General features: G+C 34.2%; 1 protein-coding gene and 1 pseudogene across 1 annotated transcript in view; one reads left to right on the forward strand and one right to left on the reverse strand.

The window, feature by feature from the left end:
- Positions 1–27,828, reverse strand: part of LOC144843358 (uncharacterized) — an 851,823-nt gene that overhangs the window by 52,845 nt on the left and 771,150 nt on the right. The gene's annotated exons all lie outside the window — the stretch shown is intronic.
- On the forward strand, positions 24,570–27,018 carry LOC144842373 (uncharacterized; annotated as a pseudogene).

Here is a 27,828-nt window from a genome sequence, read left to right on the forward strand (position 1 = left end):
AGTCTACGCAAAAGTAAAGCCTATTTGATACTCTCACAGTAATGGGGTCGTACCATTTAAGATCACTGGTGATTTATTTGCAATCTCAACTTCAAAGTGGGTACCGTACCGTATTTCATTTTTAGGTAATTTTCCTTTTTTTTTGTGGGTTACTGTATGGGTTGAAAATACTGTATGGGTTGAAAAAGGTAGTAAAATGTTAGTTTATTAGTATATAGAGTAATGCAAACCATAATAGTAGGCAATACAGACAATACAGTACGCGTGTGATGAAGTGGAACTAATTCGTCTTAAAAATACTAGTTTAAAAATATCATAATTAAACTCAACCTTTTAAATATCTGATAATTAGAGCTGTGCGCGCGCAAATTAACAATTTAAATGAATATTTATTTACTAAAGCTAACATTATGTTTTCTATTCGAGAAACATTGTTGTTATGGGAACACACTACGTGGTTGGTGTAACTTCACACTAACGATATATTGAAACATTATGTCAATTAGTCTCCTTTACACAGACCTTTGTCATATGCGATGATTTGAAATTCAGATAGTTTTAGTATTGATATTATGTTAATGAGGTATAGTAGTATGCTACATGCAAAGTGGATTGTTGAACATTTTAATTTATTGATGATAAAAAGATATTATTATTATTGTAACCGAATTAGTCATGACATACGATGAATTTAAATCAGTTTTTGCATAATGTTATGAGGTATAGTAGTATTATATTATTATTGTAACCGAATTAACATTTTTAAAGTTTTATAGAATACAAATACTGGTTCATAATGTCCGACACTCCACACTAAACATGGCCATGCATTTAATACTAAACATTGTATTACATTAACATGTCAGAATGTTATAATGTACTTGGTATCGAAACTATACTAAATGACCAAAAGGTGACATAAACTTTTGTCAAATCTTATCCTGTTTTGTATCGTTGGATAGATTTGAACTATGAAATTATTTTAAAAATAATATTATTTGTACATTATAAACGATGTAGTCATTCTTTGTTTGTCATTGAAAGTAATAGTATATGTATAATTTGTATATAGTGTCCCATATCGTTTATGAACGCGTTATAATGTTGATTCTGTTCTGGTTCGCTATGTGTAAAAATGAAGATCAAAATAATTAAAATGTTAGATTTAATCGTAATCTTTTCTTTATTTTTTATGTCATTTGATCCAAGCCTAAATAATATGAAAGTAATCTATAGAAAATAAATAGTACATATCTATAATCCGAATGTGGATATTGGTATAATATGAATAATTAAATGACTTTCTTTCTGGGCTTCCGATACAAGTGAAGTAGACATTATTTTATTATTACCAACAGTAGTACAACGTTCTACCGCTAATTTTATTGAAGATAATCATGTTACTACTAATCACCAACCATAACATCGTTGATAGAGAACCAGATGTAAACAACAGACGCATCAGAGGCCATTAGATCCGACGACGAGGAACCCAAACCATCAACAGAGACGAAATCGCCCACCAGTCACGTGAATGAACCTGTCATATCTTCTGAAGGATCTGTCTGAGAAGGACAGCAAAACTGCCAAGCAGGTTAGTTTCACTAATTGGGTTTTTTTTTCGAAAAGAATTAATAATTCACATGCCGTATCGTTACATAAAATAAAGAGTGTACATAATCTTCGGGAAGTAATTATTTCATTAACATGCATAGGGTCTAGGCTAACACAAAAATCTGAAAAGAGGCCTAGAAATCAATATAGGGGAAGTGGAATGCTACCGGTAGTCAACATAGCCATATATTCTATTTAATCCCTTCTGATCACTCTAAGTTTTTTTGCATAAACTACACCCCACTTCAAGTCGTCTTCTAATACTAATACCGGTACGTGTAATTGTCACATGATATCCAGCTCGCTAGACCGAATTGACCAAATTCGCTTCACTTCCTATAAAAATCATGTCTACTATATTCTGTTGTACCATGATACTATGATACATTTCAAACATTCTTGTTTTGAAGATGTCGATATCTTGTCGCCTCTGCTTATCATTACTGGCTCAAAATAATCCACGCCAACATTGGCAAAAGGTGGTGTATCGAATGTTTTGACTTAGTTTTATCTTTTCCATGTATATTTAATAAGCGTTTTCTCTGTTTATCCAGTAAGATTTATTCAGCTTTGTTGGCATGATACTTTGATCACTGTGACCATAATTCAAATGAGTATCTTGAATAATGAAATCAGCAATAGTTGGTCCCAAAGAAATGAAAAATAGTTGCTTTTTAATAGGCTGGAATTGCTTTTACAGCCACAAAATCTGTCAGTACTAGGCTTGATGGTGAAATAATGCAACTTATGCGACAACGTGATTGCACGCATAAAAAGGCTAAACAATCTGGTTTAGAAATAGATTGAAACACATACAAAACATTACGGAATATCGTGACTGATAAAATCCGAACCAAAAAAAGTGAATATTTTAAATCAACCATCGAAAATAGCAAAGGTGATTCGTCAATGCTATGGAAGAAACTAGAAGAGGTCCTTCCAAGCAATAAAAAATCAGCCCCAAATTGTATTATTTCCAATAATGGAATTACTATCAACAATCCTGACGACATTGCTGATATATTGAATGAACATTTCTCCACAATTGGTGAACGTATGGCAAATGCAACAACCAGTAGTATATTTGAATCAAACCAAAACGTCTCTGAGTCAAATTCACTCGAACAATGTATATTGCCAGACATCACAGAAGAATTTGTTCAAAGTCAAATATTAGTAATGTCTGCTGGTAAAGCAACAGGTCCAGACGACGTCAGTGTAAAAATGCTGAAACTAGCTTACCCACACGACGTGACAAAGTCATTAACCCATGTCCTAAACCTATCAATACGATGCGGACATTACATTACAGAGTGGAAAAAGGCCTCTGTTACACCTATTCACAAAGGATGAGACAAAAGTAACACTAACTAGAATTTAATTCGTCACTTTGACGAATTATAGGTGATCATTTTTATCATTTTACTGAAATTAATTTTTTTTAAACATGCACGTACGTTAACATACGATCGGAAAATGTTGATGTATGCCATCCTATTATATACTTATAGTGCTGAGTTGTGCCTATATGCTATATACAAATGTACAGTATATACTGTATATCTATATACAGTGTAGCATAGGTGAAATTACGGGACACACATGTTCTAATTTTTTGGCATGATGACGTTATCAAACTAAACTTTAAGATGACAATTTCGAAAGATAATTAATTGAGCAAAAAAATATAAGATTTGGAAAAAAATTTGGCACGTAGAAGCGCTGTGCGCGCTCTTTGAATTGTGTATAACTTTGACGAAAAATATGAAAAAACTACTTTTTCACTTCAACTGGCCATATGTTAACGTCACAACATCCGATAGGCTTAATTTTTATATGAATTAATATCTACATTTCATCAGCTTTCATAATAAATTATAATCATCAAGGTAACCTTCAATTCTGAAGAGCTGTAAGATATTCAAATTTACTACAAAGGTGAAATTACACGGCCTACGTTATTCAAGTTTTTACGCGTGATGACGTCATTAAAATGAAGATAGTGTCAACTCATGATAAAGATAATTAATTAAGCAAGCACATACTGAAAGTTGTGCGAAATTCGAGCACACATAACCAAGATGCGCTCTGTTGAATGTGATAATCTACACAAAAAGATAACAAATCCTAATTTTTAAATTCAAGTGGCCATTTGATGACGTCAAAACATTTTGTACGTAAAATGTGTACATGAATTCATATCTACAACTCAATGGCTTCCAGAATAAGTTAAAAAAATCGGGGGTCATCTTGCATTCTGAAGAATTATTTTCATTTTAAAAAAGACCTATTTTTCACCATTTTCAGAACTTTTGTAAAATTAATGTGCGCATTTTGTCATTTTAACGTGCTCGTATAGCGTTATTTTAAGTCAAAACTGACTCAAATTTTGTGAATGTACTAAGGATGGTGAGTAGAATGTGATTTGTAAAAAAAATTATATTTTTTACGCATTTTAAAAATTGTGCGCGCAAAAACGCATTTTTGCGCAGTAATTTTTTTAAACACGCAAATGGCCTAATTCATGCTCTAAATTGATCAAAACTTCATTTGGAGCTTTTTAAATTTTTAACGCGCAATTTCACGTGCATGACCTTGAAAAACGTAAGTTTTTATTTGTTAATATTTTTATCCTTCACCTGAAGTTTACATATAGTGAATTTTATTGATATGTGATAAAGAGTTATGGAGATATGATTGATAGTGTGATTTCACAAAATCGCGTATTAATGATGTCACGGTTGAGTGATCACGCTGAAAAGCTTACTATGGTTAAGTTAAAGTATTTAAAAGACATTGTAAAAATATTGTGATCATTGACATTTAACTTTTTGAGATAATTGTTACACAAAAAGTGTACAGAAAGAAGAATAACTAGAACTTAAACTCGTCACTTGAGGACGAGTTTGGTTATCCGCCCGCAACAAACGTATCTTGCGCATTCAAGTACTTTTCAATCATGACTTTTCCAAAAAGTAGCCTATTCGATAATAAAACTCCCTTTCAGTGTAATAAGCAAACAAATCCTTTTATTTAATTATTTTCCCGTGACGGGATTCGATCCCGGTACCTCTGATACCAAAGTCGGTTGCACTACACATCGAGCCATATGAGCACCTGCTGAAGAAAATCCGAAGAACAATTACTCGTTCATTCGGTATGTCGTGAACCCCTCGATGCAAGTTGATTATTACCTATCAAACTAAATCATAATTTTTACTAGGATGAAATCTTCACACATTTGAAACAGTAACATATTATGAAAGTTCATACTTTCAAGTTTTATATATTAAAATGTGAAGAAAAAAGATAAACGTTATGTTTATTGTTTTCCTCTTTGAAAATGTTAGTGTTTGTTTGATGACCAAAATTTCAAAAATTATATTTAATATGCATATAATGTAGCCATCAAACACGTTTTAGCATTCAAGACTATAATAAATCAGACCTATGATTCATACACTGCAAGAAAATAAAATAAAAAATGGGGGTAACCTTGCATTCTGATGAACTGTATCGTTTTTAAAAGTAGACATATTTTGCAACATTTTCACAATTATTAGACATTTTACGTGCGCAACCAGTCATGTTTAACGTGCTCGTGGAACGCCATTTCCAGTTGAATAATGAATAAAATAACGCAAAATTGTTAACTGAAGTTTGAAAAACACAGTCTATGCAAAATAAAGGCTCATACGCGTTCCCTGCGCCGTGCGCGCGTGAAAATGTGCGCATCTGGTGGGAATTTTTTAAACGCTTAAAATGACCTGAAACGTGCGCTAATTAATAATCAGAAAATGATTTGAAGCATTTTAAAATTTCAAACGCCGTTTACGCGCGCACTTTCTAATGTTACAAAATTCGGTAGCGATAAAACAGTTTACAATTGATGTGAAGCAACCGTGGCTGAAAATTTCGTTAAAAAATATTTATTTGTTTCAAAGTTATGATCAATTTAAGAATTTCATAAATTCGCGCGTAACTTACGCTACGTGGCTCTGACAGCGTCCAAAAGCTTCGCAGTACAACTTCAGTTAAATGTCTAAATGTTTAGAAAGTTACAACATGTTATGTTAACACGTTGCAGAGAAACAGCGTGCACAAAATCTGAGAAAGAAAGAAGAATAATAACTAGATCTGAACTCGTCACTTGAGGACGAGTTTGGTTATCCGCCCGCAACAAAACGTATCTTGCGTGTTAAAGTACTTCTCAGTTATGACTTTTCCAAAAAAGTAGCCTATTCAAAATTAAAACTGCCCTTTCAGTGTAATAACCAAATAAATACTGTTATTTAATTACTTTCCCGTGATGGGATTCGATCCCGGTACCGCTGATACCAAAGTCGGTTGCACTACACATCGAGCCATATGAGCACCTGCTGAAAAGAATCCGAAGAAAGAGTCCTCGTTCATTCGGTATGTCGTGAACCCCCTCGATGCAAGTTGATTATTACATATCGAACTTAAATCATAATTTTTACTATGATGAAATCTTCACAAATTTTAAACAGTTACATATTATGAAATTGCATACTTTTAAGTTTTATATATTAACATGTAAAGAAAAAAGATAAACGTTATGTTTATTGTTTTGCTCTTTGAATATGTTTATGTTTGTTAGATGATAATTATTTCAAAAATTACATTTAATGTGCAAATAATGTAGCCATCAAACAGTTTTTAACATTCAAGACTATAATAAATCACACCTATGATTCATACACTGCAAGAAAATAAAATAAAAAATGGGGGTAACCTTGCATTCTGATGAACTGTTTCATTTTTAAAAGTAGACATATTTTTCAATATTTTCACAATTTGTTGACGTTTTTGTGCGCAACCTGTCATGTTTAACGTGCTCGTAGAATGCCAATTTAAGTTTTGAAAATGAATAAAACAACGTAAAATTGTTAACCGAAGTTTGAAAAACACAAATTATGTAAAAGAAAAGCTTATACGCGTTCCCTGCGCCATGCGCGCGTAAAAATGAGCGCACCAGTGGCAATTTTTGAAACGCTTAAAATGACCTGAAACGTGGTCTAATTTAATCAGAAATTGATTTGAAGCATTTTAAAATTTCAAACGCCGTTTACGCGCGCACTTTCTAATGTTACAAAATTCGGTAGGGTTAAAAAAGTTAACAATTGATGTGAAGCAAACATGGCTGAAAACTACGTTAAAAAATATTTATCTGTTTCAAAGTTATGATCAATTTAAGATTTTCAGAAAAACGCACGTAACTGACGATACGCGCCTCTGACAGCGTTCAAAAGCTTGGCTGCACAATTTCAGTTAAATGTCTATATGTTGACCAAGTTACAACATGTTATGTTAACGCGTTGCAGATAAACAGCGTGAACAAATTTGGAGCATTTTAAAATTTCAAACGCAATTTACGCGCAAACTTTCTAGTCTCCAAAAATTTGCTAAAGATCGAAAAAGTTAGCCATTGATGTGAAGAAAGCGTGGCTGAAAGTTACGTTAAAAAATATTTATCGGTTTCGAAGTTATGATCAATTTAAGATTTTCAGAAAATCGTGCGTAACTTACGCTACGCGCGTCTGAAAGCGTCCAAAAGCTTGGCTGCACATCTTCAGTTAAATGTCTACATGTTTACCAAGTTACAACATGTTATGTTAACACGTTGCAGAGAAACGGCGCGAACAAAAGTGGCGGAAAGAAAGAAGAATAACTAGATCTGAACTCGTCACTTGAGGACGAGTTTGGTTATCCGCCCGCAACAAAACGTATCTTGCGTGTTAAAGTACTTCTCAGTTATGACTTTTCCAAAAAAGTAGCCTATTCAAAATTAAAACTGCCCTTTCAGTGTAATAACCAAATAAATACTGTTATTTAATTACTTTCCCGTGATGGGATTCGATCCCGGTACCGCTGATACCAAAGTCGGTTGCACTACACATCGAGCCATATGAGCACCTGCTGAAAAGAATCCGAAGAAAGAGTCCTCGTTCATTCGGTATGTCGTGAACCCCCTCGATGCAAGTTGATTATTACATATCGAACTTAAATCATAATTTTTACTATGATGAAATCTTCACAAATTTTAAACAGTTACATATTATGAAATTGCATACTTTTAAGTTTTATATATTAACATGTAAAGAAAAAAGATAAACGTTATGTTTATTGTTTTGCTCTTTGAATATGTTTATGTTTGTTAGATGATAATTATTTCAAAAATTACATTTAATGTGCAAATAATGTAGCCATCAAACAGTTTTTAACATTCAAGACTATAATAAATCACACCTATGATTCATACACTGCAAGAAAATAAAATAAAAAATGGGGGTAACCTTGCATTCTGATGAACTGTTTCATTTTTAAAAGTAGACATATTTTTCAATATTTTCACAATTTGTTGACGTTTTTGTGCGCAACCTGTCATGTTTAACGTGCTCGTAGAATGCCAATTTAAGTTTTGAAAATGAATAAAACAACGTAAAATTGTTAACCGAAGTTTGAAAAACACAAATTATGTAAAAGAAAAGCTTATACGCGTTCCCTGCGCCATGCGCGCGTAAAAATGAGCGCACCAGTGGCAATTTTTGAAACGCTTAAAATGACCTGAAACGTGGTCTAATTTAATCAGAAATTGATTTGAAGCATTTTAAAATTTCAAACGCCGTTTACGCGCGCACTTTCTAATGTTACAAAATTCGGTAGGGTTAAAAAAGTTAACAATTGATGTGAAGCAAACATGGCTGAAAACTACGTTAAAAAATATTTATCTGTTTCAAAGTTATGATCAATTTAAGATTTTCAGAAAAACGCACGTAACTGACGATACGCGCCTCTGACAGCGTTCAAAAGCTTGGCTGCACAATTTCAGTTAAATGTCTATATGTTGACCAAGTTACAACATGTTATGTTAACGCGTTGCAGATAAACAGCGTGAACAAATTTGGAGCATTTTAAAATTTCAAACGCAATTTACGCGCAAACTTTCTAGTCTCCAAAAATTTGCTAAAGATCGAAAAAGTTAGCCATTGATGTGAAGAAAGCGTGGCTGAAAGTTACGTTAAAAAATATTTATCGGTTTCGAAGTTATGATCAATTTAAGATTTTCAGAAAATCGTGCGTAACTTACGCTACGCGCGTCTGAAAGCGTCCAAAAGCTTGGCTGCACATCTTCAGTTAAATGTCTACATGTTTACCAAGTTACAACATGTTATGTTAACACGTTGCAGAGAAACGGCGCGAACAAAAGTGGCGGAAAGAAAGAAGAATAACTAGAACTTAAACTCGTCACTTGAGGACGAGTTTGGTTATCCGCCCGCAACAAAACGTATCTTGCGCATTCAAGTACTTTTCAATCATGACTTTTCCAAAAAGTAGCCTATTCAAAATTAAAACTGCTCTTTCAGTTTAATTACCAAATTACCAAATCCTTTTATTTACATGTTTTCCCGTGACGGGATTCGATCCCGGTACCTCTGATACCAAAGTCGGTTGCACTACACATCGAGCCATATGAGCACCTGTCGAATAAAATCCAAAGAAAGATTACTCGTTTATTCGGTATGTCGTGAACCCCCTCGATGCAAGTTGATTATTACATATCAAACTAAATCATAATTTTAACTATAATGAAATCTTCACAAATTTTAAACAGTGACATATTACGAAAGTGCATACTTTCAAGTTTTATATATTAACATGTGAAGAAAAAAGATAAACGTTATGTTTATTGTTTTGCTCTTTGAAAATGTTTATGTTTGTTTGATGATAAAAATTTCAAAAATTATTTTTAATATGCAAATAATGTAGCCTTCAAACACGTTTTAACATTCAACACTATAATAAATCACACCTACGATTCATACACTGCAAGAAAATAAAATAAAAAATAGGGGTAACCTTACATTCTGATGAACTGTATCATTTTTAAAAGTAGACATATTTTGCAACATTTTCACAATTTTTTAACGTTTTATGTGCGCAACCAGTCATGTTTAACGTGCTCGTAGAATGCCATTTCAAGTTGAATAGTGAATAAAATAACGTAAAATTGTTAACCGAAGATTGAAAAACACAAATCGTGCAAAAGAAATGCTCATACGTGTTTCCTGCGGCGTGCGCGCGTAAAAATGTGCGCACCTGGTGGCAATTTTTCAAACGCTTAAAATGACCTGAATCGTGCTCTAATTTAATCAGAAATTGATTTGGAGCATTTTAAAATTTCAAACGCCGTTTACGCGCGCACTTTCCAATGTTACAAATTTCGGTAGCGATAAAAAAGTTAGCAATTGATGTGAAGTAAACGTGGCTGAACATTACGTTGAAAAATATTCATCTGTTTCGAAGTTATGATCAACTTAGGATTTTCAGAAAATCGCGCGTGACTTACGCTACGCGGCTCTGACATCGTCAAAAAGCTTGGCTGCACATCTTCAGTTAAATGTCTAAATGTTTACCAAGTTACAACATGTAATGTTAACACGTTGCAGAGAAAAGTTGAACACAAAAAGTGGCGGAAATCGAGAAGAATAATAAAAAAAAAGTAACACTACAATTCCAAGGGCTTATCCGCTTGAGGCGGATAACCAATAAAAAAAAAAAAAAAGAAACGCTACAATTCCAAGGGCTTATCCGCTTGAAGCGGATAACCAACTAGAACTTAAACTCGTCACTTGAGGACGAGTTTGGTTATCCGCCAGCAACAAAACGTATATTGCGCATTCAAGTACTTTTCAGTTGTGACTTTCCCAAAAAGTAGCCTATTCAAAATTAAAACTGCCCTTTCAGTGTAATAACTAAACAAACCCTTTTATTTAATTGGTTTCCCGTGATGGGATTTGAACCCGGTACCTCTGATACCAAAGTCGGTTGCACTACACATCGAGCCATTTAAGCACCTGCTGAAGAAAATCCGAAGAAAGAGTCCTCGTTCATTCGGTATTTCGTGAACCCCCTCGATGCAAGTTGATTATTACATATCGAACTTAAATCATAATTTTTACTATGATGACATCTTCAAAAATTTTAAACAGTGACATATTATGAAAGTGCATACTTTCAAGTTTTATATATTAACATGTAAAGAAAAAAGATAAACGTTATGTTTATTGTTTTGATCTTTGAATATGTTTATGTTTGTTTAATGATAATTATTTCAAAAATTACATTTAATATGCAAGTAATGTAGCCATCAAACACGTTTTAACATTCAAGACTATAATAAATCAGACCTATGATTCATACACTGCAAGAAAATAAAATAAAAAGTGGGGGTAACCTTGCATTCTGATGAACTGTATCACTTTTAAAAGTAGACATATTTTGCAACATTTTCACAACTTGTTGACGTTTTCGTGCGCAACCAGTCATGTTTAACGTGCTCGTAGAACGCCATTTCAAGTTAAATAGTGAATAAAATGACATAAAATTGTTAACACAAGTTTGAAAAACACAATTTATGTAAAAGAAAAGCTTATACGCGTTCCCTGCGCCGTGCGCGCGTAAAAATGTGCGCACCAGTGGCAATTTTGTAAACGCTTAAAATGACCTGAAACGTGCTCTAATTTAATCAGACATTGATTTGAAGCATTTTAAAATTTCAAACGCCGTTTACGCACGCACTTTCTAATGTTACAAAATTCGGTAGGGATAAAAAAGTTAACAATTGATGTGAAGCAAACGTGGCTGAAAATTACGTTAAAAATATTTATCTGTTTCAAAGTTATGATCAATTTAAGATTTTCAGAAAATCGCGCGTAACTTACGATACGCCCCTCTGACAGGGTCCAAAAGCTTGGCTGAACAACTTCAGTAAAATGTCTAAATGCTGAACAAGTTACAACATATTATGTTTACACGTTGAAGAGAAACAGCGTGCACAAAATAAGAAGAGTAAAATATTTCAAACGCAATTTACGCGAAAACTTTCTAATCTCCAAAAATTTGTTAAACATTCCAAAAGTTAGCCATTGATGTGAAGAAAACGAGGCTGAAAATTTCGTTAAAAAATATTTATCGGTTTCGAAGTTATGACCGATTTAAGATTTTCAGAAAATCGCGCGTAACTTACGCTACGCGGATCTGACATCGTCAAAAAGCTTGGCAGAACATCATCAGTTAAATGTCTATATGTTGACGAAGTTACAACATGTTATGTTAACACGTTAAAGAGAAAACGCGTGCACAAAATCCGAGAAAGAAAGAAGAATAACTAGATCTGAACTCGTCACTTGAGGACGAGTTTGGTTATCCGCCCGCAACAAAACGTATCTTGCGTGTTAAAGTACTTCTCAGTTATGACTTTTCCAAAAAAGTAGCCTATTCAAAATTAAAACTGCCCTTTCAGTGTAATAACCAAATAAATACTGTTATTTAATTACTTTCCCGTGATGGGATTCGATCCCGGTACCGCTGATACCAAAGTCGGTTGCACTACACATCGAGCCATATGAGCACCTGCTGAAAAGAATCCGAAGAAAGAGTCCTCGTTCATTCGGTATGTCGTGAACCCCCTCGATGCAAGTTGATTATTACATATCGAACTTAAATCATAATTTTTACTATGATGAAATCTTCACAAATTTTAAACAGTTACATATTATGAAATTGCATACTTTTAAGTTTTATATATTAACATGTAAAGAAAAAAGATAAACGTTATGTTTATTGTTTTGCTCTTTGAATATGTTTATGTTTGTTAGATGATAATTATTTCAAAAATTACATTTAATGTGCAAATCATGTAGCCATCAAACAGTTTTTAACATTCAAGACTATAATAAATCACACCTATGATTCATACACTGCAAGAAAATAAAATAAAAAATGGGGGTAACCTTGCATTCTGATGAACTGTTTCATTTTTAAAAGTAGACATATTTTTCAATATTTTCACAATTTGTTGACGTTTTTGTGCGCAACCTGTCATGTTTAACGTGCTCGTAGAATGCCAATTTAAGTTTTGAAAATGAATAAAACAACGTAAAATTGTTAACCGAAGTTTGAAAAACACAAATTATGTAAAAGAAAAGCTTATACGCGTTCCCTGCGCCATGCGCGCGTAAAAATGAGCGCACCAGTGGCAATTTTTGAAACGCTTAAAATGACCTGAAACGTGGTCTAATTTAATCAGAAATTGATTTGAAGCATTTTAAAATTTCAAACGCCGTTTACGCGCGCACTTTCTAATGTTACAAAATTCGGTAGGGTTAAAAAAGTTAACAATTGATGTGAAGCAAACATGGCTGAAAACTACGTTAAAAAATATTTATCTGTTTCAAAGTTATGATCAATTTAAGATTTTCAGAAAAACGCACGTAACTGACGATACGCGCCTCTGACAGCGTTCAAAAGCTTGGCTGCACAATTTCAGTTAAATGTCTATATGTTGACCAAGTTACAACATGTTATGTTAACGCGTTGCAGATAAACAGCGTGAACAAATTTGGAGCATTTTAAAATTTCAAACGCAATTTACGCGCAAACTTTCTAGTCTCCAAAAATTTGCTAAAGATCGAAAAAGTTAGCCATTGATGTGAAGAAAGCGTGGCTGAAAGTTACGTTAAAAAATATTTATCGGTTTCGAAGTTATGATCAATTTAAGATTTTCAGAAAATCGTGCGTAACTTACGCTACGCGCGTCTGAAAGCGTCCAAAAGCTTGGCTGCACATCTTCAGTTAAATGTCTACATGTTTACCAAGTTACAACATGTTATGTTAACACGTTGCAGAGAAACGGCGCGAACAAAAGTGGCGGAAAGAAAGAAGAATAATAAAAAAAAAAAAAAAGAAACGCTACAATTCCAAGGGCTTATCCGCTTGAAGCGGATAACCAATAAAAAAAAAAAGAAACACGTACAATAACAAAGGTTATCCGCTTGTGGCGGATAACCAAAAAAAAGTAACACTACAATTCCAAGGGCTTATCCGCTTGAGGCGGATAACCAATAACAACAAGGAAAACAATAATAAAGATTTTGTACAATAACAATAGGTGATCATTTTATTCTAAATGATCACCTAATAATTATAGACCAATTTCCATCCTACCAAAGGTTTCACAAATTTTAGAAAGGTGGGTACATTCGGCCGTTCATTCGTACCTTGATGTGAACAAGCTGATCCCATCTTGTCAATCAGGATTTAAACCGTTTCATTCAACTGAAAAAACGCTACATGACTTAAAGATATATTTTCCCCCTAAAAAAATATTTTTTTAAATTTTTTTGTTGAATATGTTATTTTAATGTCACATAATAGTTATTCACTCTCACAAAAAAATTGGGTCTGAAAAAAATTTATTTACCTGAGAAAAATGTAATTTAAAGCAAAAAATGGTCAAATTGTCTGGAAGACAATGAGTTTTTGGGTAATTTAACTGTTTATTTTGTCTTTTTATTTATTTATTTATTTATTTATTTACCAGATTTCTATAGCGCCCTTTTCATGAAAACTCATGCTCAAAGGCGCTTCACATCATAAAGACAAACATCATAAACAATAATTACAAAAGTAACCTCAAATTATACGAAATAAAATTTCTTAAACTAAGTTATAAATATTCTTACTGTACATTAATTAAAATCGCATAAAATAGAAAATAAAATGAACGATATACAAAATAGGTCGGAATTTCTTAAACTACGATTACAAAAATACAATTTATTTACATATTAATTATTATTTAATTTATTTATTTTTTTTTTTAAATTTTTATTTTAATTTAATTAAATTGATTAAAAATTAAAAATATTATTGCACAATAATTGACCAAACAAATTGCAGTAGAAAAATACAAGATTACAAAAATAGGCATCAATATACTATATTCAAATTGAAATCAATCATTGTTGTAGTATGAGACAAATAAGTGTGTTTTAAGTTCCCCCTTGAAAATGTTCAAGGAGGAAGCACTGCGGAGCTGGTATGGAAGAGCATTCCATAGAGTCGGCGCGGCCTTCATGAAACACCTTTCACCATACGATTTAGTTTTAACTCTAGGAACACATAAAGTAAAAGAATCCTGTGATCGTAATGGCCTATTTGGTTGATAAACCTTCAGCATATCATTGATGTAAGTGGGCTCCTGGTCATGCAATGCCTTGAAGGTGTGTACAAGTAACTTATACTTTATGCGTGCCTGCACCGGTAGCCAATGGAGCTCCTTCAAAATAGGTGTAATGTGCTCATATTTACAGGTTTTCGTAATTATTCGCGCTGCCGTATTCTGGAATTTTTTTAATTTATCAATAGTTGTAGTCGGCAGACCATAAAGTAAGGCGTTACAGTAGTCCATACGAGAGATCACCAGCGACTGTATCAATGATTTCGTGGCATCATATGTTAGATGACGTCGGATATGAGAGATGTTACGTAAGTGCATATAACACTGCCTGGAGATCGATTGTACATGTGAATCCATAGTAAGATGTTTGTCGAAAATTACTCCGAGGTCTCTCACAGTCGACGTTGGTTTTAGAACTATGTTTCCGACATTCACGTCCAAATTTATACTGGTCTTATTGTACCGAGACGAAAAGAGTATCACTTCCGTTTTTCCTTCATTTAATTTCAGTATGTTTTGGGTCATCCATACCTTGACATCTGAAACACATTTTCCCATCGAAATTAGAGCAGATTGTATTTCTGACTTGTCATTTGGGCGAAAAGAAACGTACATTTGCGTATCATCCGCATACAACTGGTAGCCGAGTCCATGTCGCCGAACGATGTCTCCAATGGGCTTCGTGTACATCGAATAGGTTATAGGTGAAATAATTTTTTCCCCCGTTTTTTTCCTTAAGCGTGGTTCCCACTAGCGACGCAACGCAAGGACGTAACGCAACGCAAGTGAATTGACCAATCACAAGCGATGGCTTATTCGCTTGTGATTGCTAACTTTCTATAATTTCGCTTGTCATTGGTTAAAACGCTTGCGTTGCGTTTACGTCCTTGCGTTACGTTCTAGTGGGAACCAAGCTTTATGAAAGTGAACAACTTTAAAACTGCAAAATGGCCTATTCAAAGTCCGATTTTTAAAATCTTTATAATATGATTTTGGGGGACAATACATCTTTAACCAACGAGTGTTTACATGCCATGGAACAGGGTAAAATGACTGGTACTGTTTTCATAGACCTGAGCAAGGCATTTGACTCAGTTAGTCATGAAATTCTGTTTAAAAAACTCAAATGTATGTGCATGTCACCATCCGTAATGGAGTGGTTTAAATCATATTGATCGCAGTCAATATGTAAACATTGGTGGCACAAAATCGAAGACGCGACCATTAAACATTGGTGTGCCACAGAGTTCGATTTTGGGGCCACTGCTTTTTATCATTTACACAATTAGTGATTTACAAAATTGTATTCCTAAAAACTGTAAGTTGTTCATGTACGGTGACGATTCAACCTTGACATGTAGTTTACCAACCATAGACGAAATTGAAACAAATTTAAATATTGTATTAGATATAGTACACAATTGGGCAAACAGAAACAAACTCACTATAAATGCAAACAAAACTAAATCAATGCTCATCGGATCGAAAAAGAAAACATCTACTAGCGACCTTAATCTAAAAATTGCAAACAATTTAGTTGAAAAGGTAAAATCCTCTAAATGCTTAGGTGTCATAATTGACGAAACGTTAAGTTGGTCACCGCATGTTGAGACGTGAACAAAACAGTTTCTTTTAAACTAGGCATGCTAAATCGGATTCGCGACTGTATCCCACAAAGTTGCATGAACACACTATTCACTAGTCTAGTAAGGCCGTCATTAGACTATTGTTGTACAGTATTGGGTGGCAGGTATGCATCCCATAATAAAACACTTAATAAGTGTTTAAAACGAGCTGCAAGGCTTATTTTAAAATGTCCATATCTGACTCTTTCAGTAGACATGTTCTCAGACCTAGACTGGCTTTCATTTTCGGACAGAGTTTCATTTAAAAGGCTGACTCCCAAATATATGACTTATATGATTTATTTACACCCTTATCCCAGTCACGCGTAACGAGGCAGTCCACATTGTTGAAGTTAAAGATTCCTTTTGCGAGAAAAGAATGTTACTCCACAAGTGTTAGTGTTGTTTAGTGCAACCCTGTGGAATAGCGTCGAAGAGGAGTTAGGAACCATCACATCCCTAGGGTTATTTAAACCAGAACTTCATAGAAAGTATATTCAGCAAAATGCTATTATGTAAATGGTTTTTAACTCAATGCAGGGCCCCAATGGAAATCAGTTTTTAACTGTTTGGGCTTACCCTGGGTAAACAAAGTAATAATAACAATAATAATATAAAACTTCAGTGTCATCCCAAAAACATCTACCCTTGCGCGTGTACTTTTCGCGGACAATAATTTGGACGGTTAGCTTAGCAAATATTTCTTGATTAAAAGTTTAAATTTGCGTTACAGTGTGCTGCATCGACGGTTTAAAATAACCGTTGAACAAAGGTCATGGAGCTAGATCATTACGTAGGCCTACTTTTCAACACGCCCGTTAATTCTTAGAACAAAAGAGTCTAACACTATTGTTGGGTCCTGAGTTTTAGGCCCAACTTGTGAAGTTGTATGTGTGGTACACCATGTCTTTCGACAAGAAAATATAAAGTATATGATTGCAGTACAGTATGATTGAGAATGTTTCGATGTTTCGGAAGCCTAACTAGTTTTCATTCACAGTGTAAACATTTAAACAATATTGTAGGTCCAGCTTGTTCAGTAGAATATCATCTCACTTTATAAATAACAACGATTTATAACAATGACTTCACCTGTAAAATATAGGTCACAACTTGTTTTAAATGGAATTTCAAATAGAAATGGTTAGTTTAGTCAGTGTGCACTCTATACATCAAGCCTAATGCAGGTCAAATTAGCAATTGAGTCATGTACATTCCTACACCAGGTTTTTAGTTTTTAGTTGTTTTAATTAGTGTTCCTTGACCTTCTCATCAAAATTATTGTCTCTCATTGTTGTGCTATGTCAACATAATGTCAATGACGGCGAAATGTCCCCAATAATGGGGATAGCTATGAAAACAAGTAACAAGTAAGTAACACACAATATGTACATCCCTAATACGTTGTCAAAATATGGTTCTCGGTAAAGTTATCATTTAATATACTGTTTAGACTGGTGTTTTTTCACAGAAATCAAATATCGTTTAATTTGCATCAGCTTAATATTATCATCATTTGACCAAAATCATCAAGTCATCAATATTATCCTGGAACTGTCATTAAGCTTATAACAAGTTTCACCAATGAGTATAGCAATTAGTTACAAGTAATTACACACTGCATTGTTTACAAACTGGTAAGTAATACAACCCAAAAACTGTCATGATATAATTAGGGAAAAGGGAACAAAATGGCTTCTTTCCATAATAACTACCGTGGCCTACATACCTCAAATAATTATGCCAGGCATAGAGCAAGAAAGTCGATTAGGATAAACATGGAAAAATTCCATCATGTAACTGGCGTGACAGGCGGAGGAGGCAAAGGGACATTATGCTTAATTCTGAAATACGCGAGCACAATGAAAAAACTGTTCTATCGCAGATGTACCGCGAAACGTAGATTTGATAACATCGTCGTCACTATTACGATATTGTTCCATATTTCTCTCTTAGGGAGATATTATTATAAACAACACTTCTGATTTCATCTGTAGATTTTCAACCGTCCACGGTATAGAAGTGAATTCCGGGTTGATAATGTAAATACTTTGCTGCTTCCTGGTTTTTGCTCCCTCCAACGTTTGCCGTTGGCGGCGACATACATTTTGCTTTATTTATGGGCCACGTGTGAAGTTTAAGCAAAATGAAATTATACTGCAAAAAATAACGATCAAATCAATTATATTAAAAAATCATCGAAGTATATTGCAGTGAAATTTGTAAAATCAATAAATAAAATTAATATCAGAAATCGAGTAAAAATTACATTAGTACGAAAGCCTAATCTTGCCACATCATGAATGTAAATGAAATTTCGACATAGCAAAAATAAATAAATAAAAACAACAAATAATTGGCCTAATAGCTACTATCGAGGCAAAAGAGACAAGCTCTTATTTTGAATTTAACAAATGGGCAATATGAAATTCGACATTTGATGGACCACTGGGGCTTTAGGCGTTCCATACGTGGCGGCCGAAATGAACGGCAGCCAATGTGCAATGTATTATTTTTTTTTAATCAGGTAAAACCCCGACATAGCCGAATGGTAGCCGAGTTGCTGTAATGTTTTGCATGTGTATCGCTGTTCAGACCCGGGATGCTTTTGCCCATGGTGAAAGCCGTTTATTTAAACGTCTTCTATAATAAACGCCCGTCTTCCATAACACATCTTTGGATTATTCAACCTCCACTCTCTAATAAACGCTCCGCCACATTTATTTATACACGCAATATTGTATTATAATCAAACACAATTCTATTTGTTTGAAAAGGTCGTCACAAGGGGGATATACAGCCATTTTACAACAGTAATTGTAACAATATGATGAATATGGTTAGGGAACTAGAGACGAAGTTAGTTTGATTAAGTTTATATTATGTTTGAAACTATCGGCTATACGCGTATACAAAAAACGCACTACGTATAATTCGCAAATGTTGAGGGCGCAAGTTAACTTATAGTTACTGAATGGTTTATTTGTGTTTCTATGTCTTTACACAGATTGAATAAATACACAGAAAGAAAATACACAACTAAACAAAACGAATAAGCACTAACAATGAAATATTATATTAAATACATAGGCCTAATGGGATACATTTTGTATTTCATCCTACACAGAAATGCGAATGTACGTGTTTAATATAATTTGAATCACGTTTATCTAATCCTTAAGCGTGGTTCCCACTAGCGACGCAACACAAGGACGTAACGCAACGCAAGTGAATTGACCAATCACAAACGATGGCTTATTCGCTTGTGATTGCTAACTGTCTATAACTTCGCTTGTCATTGGTTAAAACGTTTGCGTTGCGTTTACGTTCTTGCGTTACGTTCTAGTGGGAACCAAGCTTTAACCTGTTTCACAGTTATATGCATTCACGTATAATGTACAGTAATATTTGCATTTACAATAATTATTGCCAAATTATTTTTAATGAAATGTAATCCAAATAGAACATCCACAAGAGTATAAACACCTACGGCCTACCTTACTCTGAACATTCACATGAGATCCTGCCATAAGCAGAATGTTAACAATATATGTACAACCTTGTTCTGCAGCACCATGCAACGGCCCACGTCCATTCTGAAATAAATAAAACACGTTTAGGTATTACTATCAACTCAAATTTGTTTCTAATTTGAATTTAAATTCTACCGTATTTAACTAGTTTAACTATTATTTAGTTAATCGTTCTCTGACAGATAAAAGCCAACACTGTTGTTGTTAGTTAGTTTATAATGTAATGTTCAATTATTTGTAAGAATATAATATATAATATGTAAAATATAACATATAATATATTATAATTATTATACATTATGGAATTTAGACATTGATGATGATCGAGCCGGACCACCAATTGTTTAAACAATTGGTATTAAAGTATGATTTTTTAACTTAGTTTAGCGCTTTCTCTCGAGCATTGCTGGAACACCAAGACTACGTAAAAAATAAATTGGATTTTGATTGGTTGGTTTATGCTTGGACTGAAGACAAAACATTAAATTTAATTTTTTTTTGTTATTATAATTTATAGTTTTACTTATACAATAATTGAAGACGTCGTCGCTTTGTGAGAATTCAAGAAGTAGCAGTGCGTACTATTTTGTTATCAAATTATGATGACGTAGTTTGTGAAACTTTTGTTATCGTTAAAGTTGTAAACGCAGTGTTGACACATATTTTACTGCTATTCGTGTCAATCGTTAAAATGTCAGTAATCTAAAATGCGTCGACATAAAGACCAGTTACCCCTTTTCATACCAAATCGTTGAATCTGCATAACTCAAAGCAACTCAACATCGACTGGAAAACAGGCCGTACTCTCGATAATAATATGGAAAAATAGGTTTTATACTGTTTAATCGAAGAGAGAAATATTCACTTAAGACATGTAAAGATATGAGGCATTCGTTATTTATTCAGTATATAGGCTACACTGGTCATTGACAAAATAAAAGTAAGTGCAAAGTACAATAATTTCGACAAAAAAAGTATTTTCGTACATTAAGTTTCTTAATAACTGTTACGGGCCTATTTATACGAGATATGACAGACCGGTAACGTCTTCGGCTACGTACACCTTAAACATAGGATGAATCTTTTTTTTTTATTTTGGACGAGATGGTAAAAACAGTCCGTCGTCAATTTTCAGAAAGGCATCTTAGAGTTGGAATAAGGAAAAAACAAAACAGATCCATCTAAGATAGTGCACTGTTTAATTACGCCGATGATGCAAAATGTTAAGATTAATGGAAGCCCTTAATGATGTATATCAGTAAGCTTTTCGAAAAAGGAATACATTAAATTGCAAGTACCAACACAAAGCTTTACTGAAATTTCATCAAATCCACAACACATAATAGTGTCTGAAGTCGGCTTATCAACCTTGACTTCAACTGATAGATGTGTTGTGTATAACGCAAAAGCGACAGCTGACGTTTTTAAAAACATGTTTAAGCCTATAACACAAATATGAAAAAAAAAGTATTCCCAAAAGTCTGAACCAGATGCCATCCCCGTTAATGTACCAAAACACACGCACCGAGTAAAAATGTATCAGAAATCGCTGTGTACAGGATGTCTCCCAAATGAATGGCTAAAATGCTAATGTTTCCCCTCTTTTATAAGAAGGGCGAATTTAGAAAACTATAGATCTGTCCCATTGATTTCTTGTGAAATACTTGAACGTATCATCATATTATTACTTTTGACAAATGTTCGAAACGGTTTTTACACTATTGATACACGCAGCATTACTTTATGATCTTGCTAACATTCTAAATTGGAAATGACAAATAAACTTTATCATTAAACTTTAGGCCATTGGTTTAGTCCCTCATATTTCATCATTGGAGGAGGTTATTCAACCGAAACAAAGTCACCACATGAAAGAAAATTGTAACCGAATGTTAAAGTCGCCAAGGTACCGCTATAAAAGTTGCAGTCGAATGGTAAAGTCGCAGAGTCGCCGCATGAAAAGTAGTCTCTGAATTCTGAAGTCTCCTAGCCGCAGAAAAAAAGTCGCCGCTAATTAATACCACAAAGTATCTGAAATTTTAAAGTTGCCGAAAAAAATAGCAGTCTCCGGCGTTCCATACATTCCAGTCTCTTTTCCAAGCATCAATTCCGTCAAGATTTTTGTCTAACAGAAATGCGATCCAAAAATATGAGTTTTTTAAGTGATTAAAAGATATTTTGTTCAATCAACAAATGTTTGGTCAACCATTAGCCTTTTGTGATTTTATGGATTTTAGCACCGCGACCTATGACTGCAGTTGATACAAATTCTTGCTCATTGTTTTATTTTGGCATATAGGCCTATATTATCCTATTAGGCCTAGAAGAATAGGAGTTAGGCCATATTATATTATATAGGCTAGGTACTTTGTTAACGTCTGTGTTTTGTATGGTAAATACACATAATGGCTATTTAAATTATATTGATGGAGTAGGGAACGAGCGTTTACCTCGACAATAAGCAATTCAAATTGGAATATTTTAAATGTGAACGTACCGCCCCAAATTCATCAAATGTGCCATGAAAAGGATAGTAATCGGTGATACAATGCAAAACACACATTTGGTTTTGATTGAATTTAATTCAATAGTTTGGACTCATTTTATGACAAGTTTCTCTTCCGGATGTAATTTCCAGGGTTCGAATTGTATTCGATTAATAAATCAACGTGTCTGTACTATTTGTTCATGTAGTCGACATGTATACTGTTGTACACATAGCCTTGCCTACACTTATTTATTTACGCCGAAACTTCAGTACAGTAGAACCTCTCCTTTGGAACACCCCTATTCAGGGAACGAGAACTCTGACTGCCAAAAGAAACAATATCACAAAAGTAAACAAAACAATTACTAAATAATTGTATTCAACATAATTAATACACAACTTTGGTACTTTCTCTGGTTCGAAATATTTTATTGGCTAATCGTTGGTTAGTCTAAACTTTCAATTCTTCTAAATGTATTCAGTTAGTCCAGATCAATTATTAAGGAGACAATTGCGGTTTTAAGGGGACAATAACCAACAATTTTCGAAAGGTGAGGTTTCAAAGGTGACCTCTTAATAGGTGTTCCTTGTATTCTAAAACCATCTGTGGGCACGACCTAGATGGTACGCGAGCGAATTGAGCGTAACAATGCATCTAGTATAATTAAATATCGTCAACAAAATGATAATGTTACTAATAGACAAGGGCTGGCCAATATAAACATATACATAACCACCAAGTATAATTGTTATTATTGTTACTCACTCTACCCAAAGACAATTCCTAAACTAATCGGATAGAACAAACGACAAGAATTGCACCAAACGTTGCCACTTTTAAGAATAAATATTATTGTACACCATTAACAATTAATTTCGTAAAAGCATACTGTTCTAATAATTGATCTCTTTTTATTGTTTGCTCTTTTTGGAAGTCAACAATACTGATACAGATACATGTAACTTGCATTATCACATTGTTGTGACGTCTATAGTCTTCTGTGGTACACAATACGTATTTGCATATTTTCCACCTGTGGCTTGGTTTAAATAGACGAGGTATTTGTAAAGGGAGGAGTTCCGGGCAGGAGGTTGTGCACAACGAATGAATAAAGTGAACGGTACCCAGTAAGATGTGTTTTATATTGATTTTAGGAATCTGATTTTGAAATACATTATGGTGTTTGTTATTACAGTAACAGTTGACGCTTACTAGTGATGAGAGGTGGTATTATTGGTCTGGTCATGATTGTTTTCGCCGGATGGATTAATTAGTTTCGTGGGGACTCGACGTCGTTGGATATATATGTATTCAGAACTGATTGATATTGTATACAGAACTGTTGGTGCTGGAATTCAGAACTGTTTGATTTTGGATTCAGAACTGTTGGTACTGGGATTCAGAACGGTGGGTTGTTGAATTCAGAAAAGGTTGGTGTTTGAGGCGGGTATTTTTGTGTGCTGGTTTGGACATTTACGGAATTAACCAACGGCTGTGATTGTTGGATTGGAAACGGCAGTAGTTGTGTGGTTGTATATCTTTTGTTAATAAAATATTTCTATTTATTTATCTTATTTTTATAATTGGATAGTTCTAAATATAATAATTGTATTATCAGATTTGAAGTTTGAATGTGAAATTGGCAACATGGCATTTAAATATGATGTGTTGAAATATTCAGGGGATGCGAATGATGCTTCATTGCGGGATTATACAGAACCTAAAGCCATTTTTAGCGTTGAAAATGAAAATATTTGTAGATACAATAGAGGAGGAACATAAGAATTATATAACTAAAATACGCGATTGTTAAAAGCACATTTTGAGAGTCAATCCTGGAAATGGGGTATTGAATCGCAGTTGTTAACTAGGAAACAATTACATTCAGAAACCATTGATTAATATTCGTCGGATATTATGTTATGACGTAAGCAGATAAAGAAATCAGATTCTGAGCTCCTGTCTATTTTATGAGAGGGTTATTGCCGAACATTCGGGTTGTTTTTTTTCTAAAGAACCTCAGTATTTTCGAAATGCTTTAGATGCAGCTCGGCTAGCCATATTTGTCCAGCGTACTGTGGATGAACCTTCCTCTGGTACTTTTATAAATAAGCATCCCAAGTCCCGTGTTAGTAAAGAAAATACAACGCTAGATACGATCGCGGGGATGGTTGCGCAAGTTTCTAATATATTAGACAGTATTGAATCGTCTAGTCGGGTTCAGTGGGTGATTCCTCCTTTTAATAGTAATTTTGATAGGAAAATGTCGATAGATCTAGTCGGACATTTAACTCTCGAATTATTTGTTGGCGTTGTGGTTTTCGGGGCCATATTCGAGTGGCATGTTATGCTAGAAAAGACGGGGATGGCTAAACTAGAAACCCCGTTTGTAGGTAATTGTTGTAAAACCGAACATGGAACAAGGAACATGGAGGGGACAATGCAAATCGTGTAGAAAATAAACCGTATCAATATGATAAAAGGTATTTGTCCTAATATTGGGGTAAGACTAAATACAGAAGGCCCATCCGTCATTTTTCTCGTAATGCTGAATTGCATAACAATATAGTATGGAGGTTCAAGTTGCTTTATCGTGCTTAAATTCAATTTTTATTTTTGTCGAAGGTAAACAGGCCAAATGTTTAGTAGATACAGGTGCCTTTATTAATATTATTGATCATGATTTGTTGACTAGGAATTTACCTGCTGTAGCTTCTAGTCTAGCTCCGGCAAATATTGATAAAGCACAAACAGATAATGGCAGTGATCTTATCATTACTGGGTCTATATCCTTAAAATTAACAATAAATAATGGTAATAGTTTCGTTGCTCCTATGAACGTTGCTAGGGAATTGTCTGAAGTTATAATGTTGGGATCTCAATTTTTGCATGACCATGGGGCCAACATTAACTGTTCAACGCGTGTTTTGACTTTAAAGAAAAAGAGTCAAATGCGGGTAGTTGCACGACAGGGAATTTCCGCACGTTCTCAGTATATAGTTGACCCATACTAGTGCCGTTGAAAGAGACGGGAGCAGCTACGGTGGCCAAAGCTCTGTTTGAATATGTTATGTGTGTACATGGATGTCCGGAAACTCTGTTGAGTGATCTCGGATCAAACTCTCTTAGTAAGATTGTTAGAAGTATGTAGAGTAATACAAATATATAGAATATAAAAATTTAATCTGTAACTCTGACAGAGTGTTCTAGATGGCATATAATAAATAAATGCCGATTCAAAATAAGAGGGCCTTCGAGTTGTTAATGAAGGCTTGTCTGACCATTCCAACATTATCTCCATTCTCATTATTTCTTCCACGCTTCGAGCATTAGTCATCTTGGAAGAATAGCTTTTTCGTCATCCGATCATTATCGGATCTAATCAGATGTGCAGCATAATTTCGTTGCTGGGTTTTTAGGAATGTAGATAAATCACATGTCTTACATATATTGTGAATGTCGATGTTGGTGTAATACAGTTTATAACATTCATCATCTAAAGTGTTTTTTCGCCGATAACCATTACGGATCATTCGTCGTAAAAACGTACACCATTTCGAATTAAGTTTATTTGATTGTGCAGACGTTGCACGTGCACCCAGTTTTGACAACTGAATGTCAATCGACTTCGAATAAATAAGCTCGTAGAAAAATCAAACGAGTTTGGAGAAGAATATTTTGATTTAATGAAACATTCTTCATTGACGAAAATTTGTTTTTGACAGATTCGATGCGACTATTGAATTTCCAGTCTCCTGTTGTATTCTGGTCATGGACGATTTGAGAGCCAAGATAGCGAAAAATAAAATAAATAAATATCAGCGCATATCACCCTCAATACAGGAGAGATACAATGCTGTTATCTTAGAGTGCATTTCGCATTATGTAAATGAACATCATAATGATTGGGATAAATATTTACCGGCGATACAGTTCGCTTATCGTACAGCTCCGGCTACAAACTCTGTTGGTTATAGTCATTTTTACCTTTAATATGGCAGGGAAGCCGGGTTTCCGATCGATGTGACCTTATTAAAACAATGCCACTATCCAGAAAAAACATTACGAGATCATAATTATGCATGTGTTAATAAGTCAGTTGGAGATATTTAGAGCTGTTTCTAAGAATCAAGCGAAAAATGAAGGAGCGATATGACGAACGCGTCCGCGAGGTAACATATAAGTGGGCGATTCGATTTGGGTGTATATACCTTCGTTACAGAAAGGTTTATCGCGTAAATTAATGAAATTTTGGTCTGGCTCTTATCTGTGTGGCCTTTTAATTTTTGTGTTTGGAACTTAGTTCTGAAAGCACCGGTTCATGTGAACCGGATGAAATTTGCATATAATCGATATGCACGACCCATTAATAATAGTTTACATACGGATCCGGAGCAAATGAGTGAGCTGCCGGAATTCGAGATCGGGGACTGTCCGGATGACTCATTTGGGCCGTTGATGGCCACTCGTAATTTAAAACGGTACGGAAATACCATTTAACTTTTCCTGGCATTCCTGAAAGTGAGCAAGAGTTTGGAATCGAAACAATTATAAGAGGACGTTATTGTCAAAATTGTTTGGAATACCTGATTGAATGGAAAGGTTTTCCACACTCTCGGAATAAATGGGAAGCCGTGCAGAATCTGAATTCCACTGCCCTTGAGTACATAGAGAATAATCCTGTAAGGAGTACGGGGAAATGTAAAGTTTGAATTCTGATGATAATAGTGTAGTGGCATGGTATCAGTAAAAGGCAAATGTATGTAAGTCTGTATTTAGATATGTTAAATTCTCTAAAGCATGCGGTTATTATTTTGTCGGGGGCGTATATTTATTGTCTATAAATTAACTGATGACGATTACCGAATTAATTGCAATTTTAATGTAAATGAATCATAATATTAGGTTGTGTACAGATGACGACATAATCAATTACTTTAATATATTAGCTCAAACTGTACGGTATATATGGTATATACTTGGATAATGCGTATGTTGTGATATAAAAAGGGAAAATGTTAAAAAAAAAAGTATATTAGAATTGCATAATGCTAGACATGTAGATTTGTATCATATTTGATCAAAATTGATAGGGGTCAATTTCTGTAAGGTGGGCGTATGTTGTGACGTTAGTCTTTTGTGGTACACAATACTTACTTGCATATTTTTCACCTGTGGGTTGGTTTAAATAGACGAGGTATTTGTAAAGGAAAGAGTCCCCGGCCAGGAGGTTGTGCACAACGAATGAATAAAGTGCATGGTACCAAGTAAGATGTGTTGTGTATTTATTGTCTAAGCATAACAATATAAGCACTTCATTGGTTATCTCGCTGTTTGCGTTTTTTCACGTTCGAACACGGTATCGTTGACCTAAACGCAACTCTATTAAACTGTTCGCCGAGTGTCACATTGATTGCAACACACTGCGTCGATTACAAAGTAGCGAACGCCAAGATAATGTAATGTACATTTGCGCAATGTTCTTACCGGGAGTGTGCAATTTAATGTTTACATTTTGTTGA

Source organism: Antedon bifida, chromosome 5 (assembly GCF_963402885.1).
Source record: "Antedon bifida chromosome 5, ecAntBifi1.1, whole genome shotgun sequence".
Classification (NCBI taxonomy): Eukaryota; Metazoa; Echinodermata; class Crinoidea; order Comatulida; family Antedonidae; genus Antedon; species Antedon bifida.